We start from the raw sequence: 11,016 nt of genomic DNA on the forward strand, positions 1-11,016 counted from the left end.
TTGTTTGTTTTTGGGTTTTTTTCCAGTACCGGAAATCGAACTCACAACCTTGCACTTGCCAGGCAGGTGCTGTGCTGCTCAGCTAAATCCCCAGCCCCTAGGAGCAGCCTTCTAAAGAACAGAGATCCATGGTGTCACAGCTGTGCAAAAAGTTGACCTCAGGCTCTGTAAAGACGAAGGTCCTAATCTTAGGAGGCCGATACCGTCCTCACTGGAGTGAACAGTCACGTACTGCGTAACCATACAGCATGCCCTTCCCTTCTCATAGCCCTGAAAGGAGCCTCTTCGCCTGACTTATGTGCGGATCGCAAGCTCACATACAAAATGACTTCCCTGTGAGCCACTGTGAAACCCTGCTCTGAATTTAGAGCCCATACACTCTCTGTGGTCTCTGGAGTCGGGTAAGGCAAGAGATCTTGGCCCATGGCTGACACTCCATTATGCTCAACTGTGGTTTGATTTTCCCTCCTGAGTGTTTTGAAGTTAAAATACCCAAACTGAGCAACTTATTGGACGTACATTACTAAAGGGTTTAGATTTAGTTTAGATAAAGTATATCCTTTCTGGTGAGGAATTACTATTTTTTGGTACCAGCAAATGAACTCATGGCCTCACCCTTGCCAGGAAGGCACTGTGCCACTGAGCTATATCCCAGCCCTCTGGTGAGGAATTATGTTGTGCATTTTTGGTTTTACAATTTGCGTTGGAGGGGCTGGGGATATAGCTCAGTGGCATAAGTGCCTGCCTGGCAAGCGCAAGGTCGTGAGTTTGGTCCCCAGTACCGCAAAAAAAAAAAAAAAAAAATTTGCTTTGGAGCTGAGCGTGGTGGCACATACCTGTAAAGCCCATACTTGTGAGGCTGAGGCAGGAGGATTGCCATGAGTTCAAGCCCAGCCTGGGCTACACAGCGAGACCCTGTGTCAAAAAAAAACTAAAAGAAAAAGAATTTGCATTGAAGCTGGGCAGACTGGCACATGCCTGTGATCCCAGATCTTTTGAGGCTGAGGTGAGATCACTGAGTTTGAGGCCAGCCTAACCTACATGGACCCTGTCTCAAACCGCACCCTCCCACACAAAAAGAATTTGCAGTGAAGAGTGAAACGTCCTGGCATCTCAAAGAAAGTTCAACAGAAAGTCCCAACTTGAAAGGATGTTTATCTCACTTCAAGGATCCAGTCAAGCTAAACATGGTGGCAGGAACCTGTGATCATAGCTACTCAGGAGCTGGAGGCAGGAGGATCACAGGTTCAAGGCCAGCCTGGCCAATTTAGTGAGATACCATCACAGAACCAAAAGGTAAAAAGCGTTATAAGTGTAGCTGGGTGGCAGAATCGTTAGCAGGTAAGTGCTGTGGGTTCGACCCTTGGCACCGCTGAAGGACTCAGTCTGCCTAAGTAGAAGCGCGACCAGCTGCACTTAGTAGTGATGGGGAGTGTGGAGAAGTATTTGTGGCTTCCCTGGTGCCATGTTTCCGACTTACTTCAAATCATAGTTCAGTGCCTTAAGGGTAAGTACCCCAAGGAGCACCCCAGGAAAGGGCTCAGTTGCCGCTCACCCTTGTGCAGCTCTTCCTGACAAACGGTAGCCAGCCCCTGCTGCTCCGTACCAGGCTTGGCAGTGATCTCTGTTACAGGCGCGCGTGATGCTGCTAGGGGACATGGCCTATTGCGTCCTGGGACGTGGGCCCACCACGGACGGGAAGTGACTTGGTTTCCCGGGAGATCTGTGGATCGTAGAGGTCGTCTGCCGAGGAAGGAAGGCCTGATCCACCTCCCCTCCTCAGGGCAGAAGAAACCTAGGGGGGGACACCCAGAGCCCAGCGGTGTCCGGGGAATCCCTGCTCAGGGTCGGCAGTGCGATGACTGCTGGCCTAAAACATGCTCCTCGTTATGTGGGACGCGTAGAAACAGGGTCAGAGGAGACTCGGGGCCTGCTATCCAGACCCCTCGTCTTGTGGGCGGACAAGCCTTGGCAGTGGGTTTCATTCAGCTACGGTGCGCTGAGCGGCAGGTCTGACACACACGTGAGGCACGCCGGCCTGCAAGAGGCCCGCTTTCCGGGAAGAAGCAGCTCCCACACTGATGCCGCCAGCGCTGTCGTGGGGAGGAGGGTAGGGCGAGGGTACCAAGCCCTGACCTACTGGGGGTCAGGGAGGCTTCTGGGGGCTGACATAAGCCGAGCGGAGCGCTAAAGGACAAGTAGGAACTCAGCCTCTGCGGAGTGCGGGTCAGTTTTCCCGGAGAAGGACGCGTGTGGGGTCGGCGGGCAGCTGGGTGGGGGGAGGGGTCCGCCGCGCACCCCTTGCTGGGGGGTTCACAAGTACCAGGAAGGACTTTTCTTTTACACGCACGCACGCGCACACGCACAGATTATAAAGATGTGCTTGGGTATATACTTTGGAAAATCCAGAAAAACATGTACACACCCTCCTCACCTAGAATTCAGGGAGGTGACTGGTCAGATTCAGATGCTAGAAAATGCCTCTGGGGAAAAAAGAAAAGAAAATGCCCCCTGGACAGAGGTAGCATCCTGGGAACCTGCAGAGCAGCTGCATTTGATTTAATGGAGAGGAGGCCACCGAACAGAAGCAAAGACGGGCGGAGTGGATGGAAGCCCTGGCACGTGACGAGGTGGCGGAAAGGTCTTTGCATGCAGCGTTTCAGTCTGGAGGGAATCGTTGCCTGTGCCCTGGAAGGACTGGATTCCAGGCCCACAGAGCCGGAGGTGCAGTTCCACAGTCCGCCAGCAGGCGGGGCCCTGGGTCCAGCCCGGGAGCCACTCTGCTAACCGAGGGGACTCGGCTGCAGGGCCAGAGGAAGGGAAGAGAAAGAGTCTAACTCATCCGGCGTCCTGACCCGGGCATTTTCTAGGTGATGTCCCTCTCAGTTCCCCCAAAAGTCCTGAGAGGAAATGGGTAGCGTCCCTGTTTTACAGATAGAGAATTTGTGGTTCAGCACACAAGGTGACCACAGAGCTGGCGCGTGGCAAAGCAGGATTCACACGCGGCCTTTGTGTACAGGGCTGTGAGCAGCAGCCGGCAGCCCCGTTCCCAGGATTGGAGAAAGACTGCATTTCGGGCCAGGCTTGGTGGCGCATGCCTGTAATCCCAGCACTCAGGAGGCTGAGGCAGGAGGATTATTGCGAGTTCGAGGCCAGCCTGGGCTACAAAGTGAGCTCAAGTCAGCCTGAACTGCAGAGCAAGACCCTGTCTCAAAAAGACAAAAATAAATAAATAAATAAATAAGACTGCATTTTGGTCTATTTCCGGTTTTCTCTCACGTGATTTCCTAGCCCTTCTGTCTCTGTCTCTGGTCCCCTCTGTGGTAGGTAGGACTTCAAGTCCTGAGTCTGCACACCTAGGCCGGGTTGAGGCCAGGAGTTCCCCATAGACACTTGTACTCCCAGCCCAGGATGCAGTTCCTGACAGAACATCCAGGTGAGATGGGAACAACAGCTGTCAAAACGGAACCCAACCTGCCTGCTTCAGCCTCCCGGCCACACCCCACCGCCTCCATTCCTGCATTGCGGCTCTCTGGAGCCTGCCTTCCCTCGCCTGTGGTAGTTCTATCCACCTACTTTCACTCTCTGCTCACCTCCCTTCTGGACCGTGCATGGCAGTGTTCAGATGTGCCACCACTGTTCTCACAGTAGGAAAACAGCAGAAACTCTCTTGTGACTCTGTGGCCCCCGCTGACTACCTCCCATTTCTCTGCCCTACTTACTCTGTCCAGTTCCTTTCCTCCTTTGCTGCTAAATCCACTCTAGTCAGGCTTGGCCCCAGCCTGCCATCAAAACTGTGCCTAGCCGAGTGAGACAGCATACGCCAGTGATCCCATCTGCTCAGGAGGCTGAGGCAGGAGGATTTCAACTTGAAGGTCAGCCTGGACAACTTAGTAAGATCCTGTCTTAAAATGAAAGGGCTGGCTGGGGATATAATTCAGCGGCACAGCGCCCGCCTGGCAGTGCAAGGTCCTGAGTTTGAGTCCCAGTACCAAAAAAAAGGGAGGTGCTTTGTATGGCTCAGTAGTCTCCTCAGTTCTATCCCTACTACTGAAAAGGAAAGAAAAACTAATAACAGAAAACCTAACGACCTGTCAACCATGTTCACAAGTCTGCTCTGAACACTGAAGGCCCCTGTGTCCCCCAGTGACAGCGGGTCACACGGTGGCCTGAAGGCCTCGCTCCTCTCCTCACACCCTCACCCGCCATCACCCCTCTCCACTTCTATCTCCTGGTTCGGTCCTGTAGCTACCTGGGGTTCAGTGGTGCCCGCACCTGCCCCACCCCTGTGGCTGGGACTCTCCTCAGCCCCACGTCAGCGTGTGTCCCTTACCCCTGCTTCCAAGGGAGGAGGGGAAAAGCAAGCCCAGGCTCCGGGCGCCGGCCTTGCGCTCTGCTGGCTCCACTGTCACTGGATGAGCAGAAGCCACCAGACACCAGTGTCAGACAAGGCGGCTCTGTGACCACAGCAGGTCAGGACACAGAGGCGCTCCACGATGTCTAAACACAGACCAAACATGAGCACGGCCCCAGCCATGAAACGGCCCAGTCCCTGTAGAGTGCTCACTCATGGTCCTCAAAGATACGGCCTCCCAGAGCCCCAGAACACGCCCTTGTTTGGGTGGGGGTGTTTACTGCGGTAATTAAGATAAGGAGCTCAGGGTGAGACTCCCATGCATTAGAGCAGGCCCTGCGCCCAAAGGTGTGTGTCCTTGGAAGAGAGAGAACGGGCAAATGCTCGTTCCCAGGGTGGCTTCGGACTCAATGTGATCCTCCTGCCTCAGCCTTCTGAAGGCTGGGATTACAGGCATGTGCTACCAAGCTGGGCCTTGTTTTAAGCCCCCAAGTTATGGCCATTTGTTACAGTGGCCCTTTGGGATAGTAATACAGTTGTCCTATCCCAGCTAGTAAGAGGTAACTTCTGGGACCAGGCATGTGGCTCAGAGGTAGTGTACTTGCTTACACACAAAATTTCCTGGGTTCAAATCCTACCAGGGCCGAGGATTTCTTATAAACGATGGTGTTAGCCTTGGGCCAGTTTCCTCTTCATCTAGGTAAAATTTACTCCAAGTCCAAATCCTTTAGGTCCTTCCCAACACTCCCTTCGGGTTGGCCCATGGATCCCCATGTGCGAGCAGGCCCTGCACTCAGTCATCAAACCAACGTGTGCAACTGCCTGTGTGTTCTCGGCAGGCTTTGGCTGCAGGGTGTTAGGCTGAGCCTTTGCCTAAAGGCCACCATCTCACCCCTCCACCTAAAATTAGGTCCCCATCTACTGCACAGTACCACAGCACCCCCCACTTCAGCAACTACTACTGTACATCATTTAACTCATTTATTATCTCTGGTCCACCTTTCCCCATCCTCTACTTAAATAAAAGCTCCGCACAGGGACTGTCGTCTGTTTTGTTTCCTGCTGTATTCAAAGCAGTGAGGACAGGGCCTGGTGCACAGAGGGAGATCAGGAAATATTTGTTGACTGAATAAATGAGAGTCAGAGCTGGGCAGAAGTAAACAGAAGCTCCTAACCGTCCTGGTCATCAAGAAGATGTCCTAGAGCAGGGCTACCATGGCTGGAATTTTTTTCTTTTGTTTTTTGTTCGTATGTTTGGTTGTTTTGAGATGGATCTTGCTATGTTGCCCCGGCTGGGCTTGAACTCCTGGGCCTCAGCCCCTGAATTGCGGGGACTGCAGTCCTACCGTAGCACCTGGCGGGAAAGTAGAGGTTGTCCAGCTACAGCGTGTGTGACAGCCTGCGGAGTGAGCGTTTCTGTTTCTCAGGATGAAGGGTGCAGGCGCTCTGCCGTGGCTGTCTGAAGGGGAAGCCGAGGATGGGCGGTGGTGAGCAGTCAGGGGCCCTGATACCCTGTCCGCAGGAGCTCAGACTCCGTCCTGGGGGAGCCAGAGAAGCAGTTAAGCAGGGGGTGAAGTGCAGAGCGGAACTGCGGGAGCACAGCTGGGTGGGAGCGGGTGGTGCCGTGGAGGTGAGGCTGCTCGCTCTGCTGGGGATGCAGAGAGCGAGTCCAGAGAGGAGGAAGACCCGGGGCCGCCTGGGGCTCTGGCTGGGCACCCGAGGGAGGAGCAGCTGTGGGGAAGGTGCTGAGTCCGACATCAGAACACGTGTGTAAGGCTGGAGCTCAAGGTCCGGCTGGGGAACAGGCGTGGCCCAGGGACAGAGTCCGACTGAGGCCCGGGGGCGGGCTGAGGACTTCTGCCTGTGAAGCCACAGACTGGAGGGCTCAGGGCGCGAGGCTCTGGGAGGGGAAGGGGTCCCCTTCCGCCTTCCTCCCTCTTGCTCTCCGGGCTGTGCCTAGGTCTTGGCTTGGCCCCCGCGGACCCCACGGCGGAGCCGGCTCCCTGTCCTCTACACTGTTCAGGCTTCGGAAGGCCGGCGGGAGCCCGCCGCGCAGACCGTGGACGGCTGCAGCGGGGCGGCTCTGGAACCCGATGCTGGGGAGGAGAGGCTGCCTGGCGCTGGGACTCAGGCCGAGACCCGGGCTGCTGCGCTTGGTCACAGTCACAAGTCCAAGGCCGGGTCCAGCAGGGCCACGGGACAGGCGCCTGCCGCGCTCTCCCTGAGTTAGCTTTCTGCAGTAACAGGGCCCCAGTCCCCGCTGCCCTCAGACTGCCCAGAGCCCGAGGCAGCCTCGCCCGGACACACGCGGGTTCCCCCCCAGCCCAGACGCCGAGGGCGTCGTGTCTCCCTCTCCCAGCTGCCCCCACACCTGGCCCTAAGTCGTGCTAAAGGCACCTCACACACCTTACACATTCAAATCAGTGAGGAGCTTGTCCCCGAGGCCTTCAGGACAAAGGCCGAATCCTTCCTGAGCCCTGTGGGTCTGGCCGCTCCTGCCTCCCACCGGAAGCCTCAGTTCTTCCATTTGTTCCCCTCTCCCCTCCCCTTTGTCGCCCACTCGCCCGGGCTGGGCCAGCACTCCCTGCAGGCGGCCTCCCACTGCCCCCAGCCGCAGAAGGAAGGGCCCGGGAGTAACCCTCACGCACTGGGGCCGACCAGGCAGCGTCGCCGCTGTCACCCAGCCACCCTGCATCCTGGAAATAGTGCTCGCCTGAGGGGCTCCTTCCCCCTCTCCTACGCGCCTGGGTCCCCCCTTCCGTGGCAGCTCCCGCCATGCCCCCTCCGGCCTCCAGCAGCAGGCCTTCACCTGAGCCACCCACAGGGTCTCCGTCCCCAACCCAGTAGCCCAGTGGCGCCGGAGGGGACACCACCAAACCGAACTGTGTTTCCGTGAAACTCTCAAACCCTCAGGGGACAGAAGAGCAAGGAGGGCCCGAGCAGGGAGCTCCCGTGGGCAGGGCACAGTGGCCTGAGAAAGGCGCTTGCCCAGGGCCCCTTCTGTCCCTAGCAGCACAGGGCCCCGTTCTTATCCTCTTTTAGCCGTGGAGCTGGGGCGCACCGCCTGCCCTCACTAGGGGGCAGTTTGCCTGTGTGAGACAGAAGGAAGGAGAAAACCTACATCTCAGGTTTGCTGTGAGGTTCCGCTCCCCCTGCCCCAGGCCCTCCCTCCAGCCCCGTGTGAGAAGGGTCAAGGGTGTGTGATGCCTGGGCCAGCGTGGCGGGGACAGGAAGCCTCGGGCAGATGGGCCAGGGCCCCGGGCTGGAAAATCCTAAGGGAAGGAGGAGAGGGATGCTTTCTCTTCAATTTCAATCCTGTGAATTCAAAGCTGAGGAAACAGGCCGAGAGGAGCAGCCGCTATTGCCTGAGTGTAACTTGGGGTCCTGATTGTCCCACAGCCCTGGGAAGGGCTTGCGACCAAGACAAGCCAGGTACCCCGGCTTCAGACTTCCCAGAAAATGGCCCCCTGCCCCAGGGAGGGGTCATTCTCCAGGATGTGGAGGAAAGTGGGGAGACAAGGTAAACCCCAGGCCCCAGAATCCTCCCATTGTCACTGGAGGCTTAGGGCCACGGCGCAAGCTTGGCCATCCTTCCCAAAACACCCAGCAAGGCGACCAGCAGGGCGAGGGCAGGCAAGGAGCTTTAGTCAGCGTGGCCATGCTGGGAAGACGGACGGACGGAGGCTCAGGCTCTGTCTTCAGGGGCTGACTCACAGAGCCTTGGCGTTCTACAGGAAGGGGCACAAAAGCCAGGGTCGGGGGTTGCCCAGCTGTCAGGTAGGCTAGGTAATCGTGGGCAAGTCAAGCCTCCTCATACTGCTTGATTATTGTCTCGGCACTGGGAATTAAACCCAGGATCTTCACACTAAGTACATCCCCAGGATTTTTGTTAGTTTTGACTTTGAGACAGAGTTTTGATAAACTCCCTGGGCTAGGCTCAAATTTGCAATCCTCCTGCCTCATCCTCCCAGAATTCTGGGATAACAGGCATGCTGTCACCACTCCTGGTATTTTTTTGTTTTGTCTTGTTTTGTTTTTGAGACAGGATTTTGGCTATGTAGTTCAACCTCAAACTGGCCTCAAACCCATGCTCCTCCTGCCTCGGCTTCTGAGTGCTTGGATTGCCACGCCTGGCTTCACAGCTGCTTTGTGAGGCTGCACCAGAGAAGTCCTCATTCCTGGAGAGGCAGGCTGACTCCCACGAGGTGACTGTCCGGGCTTGGGGGGCAAGGAGTGGGTAACTTCATCTTGGGCTGGTCTGGGTGGCTCTGTTTTCCTGGATTTGAGGTGACTGAAGGCTTAGGACAATGCCTGAGGACTTGAAGTCGTCTCTTCAGGGCTCTGGAACAGGATGCTGTAAAGGCTGGCAGTTGGATGTCCCAGCAAATCCTGAAAATTAGCGATTTTTATCTTGGTGTCCTATGACTTGAAGGAGGATGAGGTAGGCTAGGTAAATTCAGGGCCAATAGCTGAGCATGGTGGTGCACACCATAATCCTAGCACTTGGGAGGCGGAAGCAGGAGGATTGTGAATTCTAGGCCAGCCTGCGCTATATAGAGAGTTTAAGCCAGCATGGACTGCAAAGTGAGATCCTGTCTCAAAGAAAAAAAAAAAAAAAGGGATAAGGAACTTTGTTTTACTAATTTTTAGACAGATGCTGAAGTGATTCCCCAGGCTGACATGCAGAATGGAGCAGGGATCTGACCCCAAGTTTTCAGGTAATAAAGGTGATAGATGAAAAAATGAAGGCAGAGATGTCAAATTTCTTCTGCTTTCCATTCTCACTGGGGGATCTGCCCAGCCTTTAAATCTTGTTGTACAGTTATTCAACGAACACTAGGCTCTGCGGACACAAGTGAGGAAGAGACACGCCCATCCCTCACGGGGGGGGGGTATGAGGGGGAAGAGAGGTTAAGAAATGGACACACGTAACATGCTGCTGGTGGGAGCTGGGGAGGAGGCACTGTGTAAGTGCATGACAAGGGAGGAGCTCTGGCAGGGGCCAGGGACGTCTTCTTGAGGGTGTGATGCTTCTGTAGAAACTGTAAGGATGAGGCAACCCACTTTCCGGACCCCTTCTGTCCCTCTCAGACAAAAGCTTGCTTTCTCTCAGTAAATTCTTCCTACTCTTTTTTTGTTTGTTTTTGCCTTTTTGAGACAGGGTCTTTTTTTTTCTTTTGGTTTTTGGATTTTTTTCCGGTACCGGTAATTGAACTCACGACCTTGTGCTTACCAGGCAGGCACTGTGCCACTGAGCTAAATCCCCAGCCCTGAGACAGGGTCTTACTACACAGTTCAGGCTGGCCTGGAGCTCACTTTGTAGCCCAGGCTGGCCTTGAACTCACAACGATCCTCTTGCCTCAGCCTCCCGAGTGCTGGGATTACAGGCGTGTGCCACACGCCAGGCCGATTCTTCCTAATCTTAAAAAAATTAAATTTAAATAAATTTTTTAAAAAAAGAAACTGTAAGGATGAAAAAAATTACCTAGAAGCTGGGCATGGAGACACATTCTTATAATCCCAGCAGTCTATAAGGCTGAGGCAGGAGGATCACAAGTTTGAGCCCAACTTGGGCAATTTAGCAATTTAGCAAGACCTTCTCTTAAAATAAATCATAAAAGAAATAAAGGACTGGGGCTGGAGCTATAGCTTTGTGTGAAGGCTCCGGGTTTAATCCCCAGAATCTCTGTCTCTCTCGGGGGAAGGAATATAACTCAGAGCACTTGTCTAGCATGTACAAGGCCTTAGTTTCAATCCCCAGCACTGGGCAGAATAAAAAAAAAAGAAGAAATACTTTGAACAAGCATGGCAGTGCACATCTGTAAGCCCAGCACTTGGAAGGCTGAGGTAGGAAGATTTCGAGTTTGAGGTCAGCCTAGGCAACTTAGCAAGATACCATCTCAAAATAAAATTTTAACAGGCTAGAATGCAGCTCAGTGGCAGAGCATGTACTTAGCATGTGAGCCCTGGGTTTGGTCCCCAGTACTGGGGTACAGGGGTGGGGGAAACAGATTTAAGGACAATTTGAAGCTGGGCACAGTATCACACATTTGTAATCTGGCTACTCAGGAATCTAAGGCAGGAGGATTGCAAATTTGAGGCCATCCTGGGCAATTCAGTGAGATTTTGTCTCAGAATAATAAGGGTTTGAGCCAGGCGTAGTGGCACATGCCTGTAATCCCAGCACTTGGGAGGCTGAGGCAGGAGGATTGTTGTGAATTTGAGACCAAACTGGGCTACAAAGTGAGCTCAAGGCCAGCTTGAACTGCATAGCAAGACCCTGTCTCAAAAAGACAAAAAAAAAAAAAGATAAAAAGGACTGAGGATGTAGCTAAATGATAGAGCACCTCTGGATTCAATCCCTGGCACCAAAAACAAAACAAAATAAACCTCCCCCTCAAAAAAAATTGTTTCCACAGTTTCAGATACATTTTTGAAAAAATGTGATAAAGTAGACATAGCGAGTTTCTTTTTGGATAGTTCTGGGCATAGAACCCAGGACTTCACAAAATTTACCATCTAAGCCATTGTCAAATTGTTTTTGTTACGGCAGCATTAAGCGCGCATATCTGCACTATGATGCAATAGGTCTCCAGAACTTTCTCATCTTGCAAAACTGCAAGTATTACCATGAAGCAACTATTCTCTATGCGTCTCATTTG

This window comes from Chinchilla lanigera, unplaced genomic scaffold, assembly GCF_000276665.1.
Source record: "Chinchilla lanigera isolate Chin_1 unplaced genomic scaffold, ChiLan1.0 scaffold00051, whole genome shotgun sequence".
Lineage (NCBI taxonomy): Eukaryota > Metazoa > Chordata > Mammalia > Rodentia > Chinchillidae > Chinchilla > Chinchilla lanigera.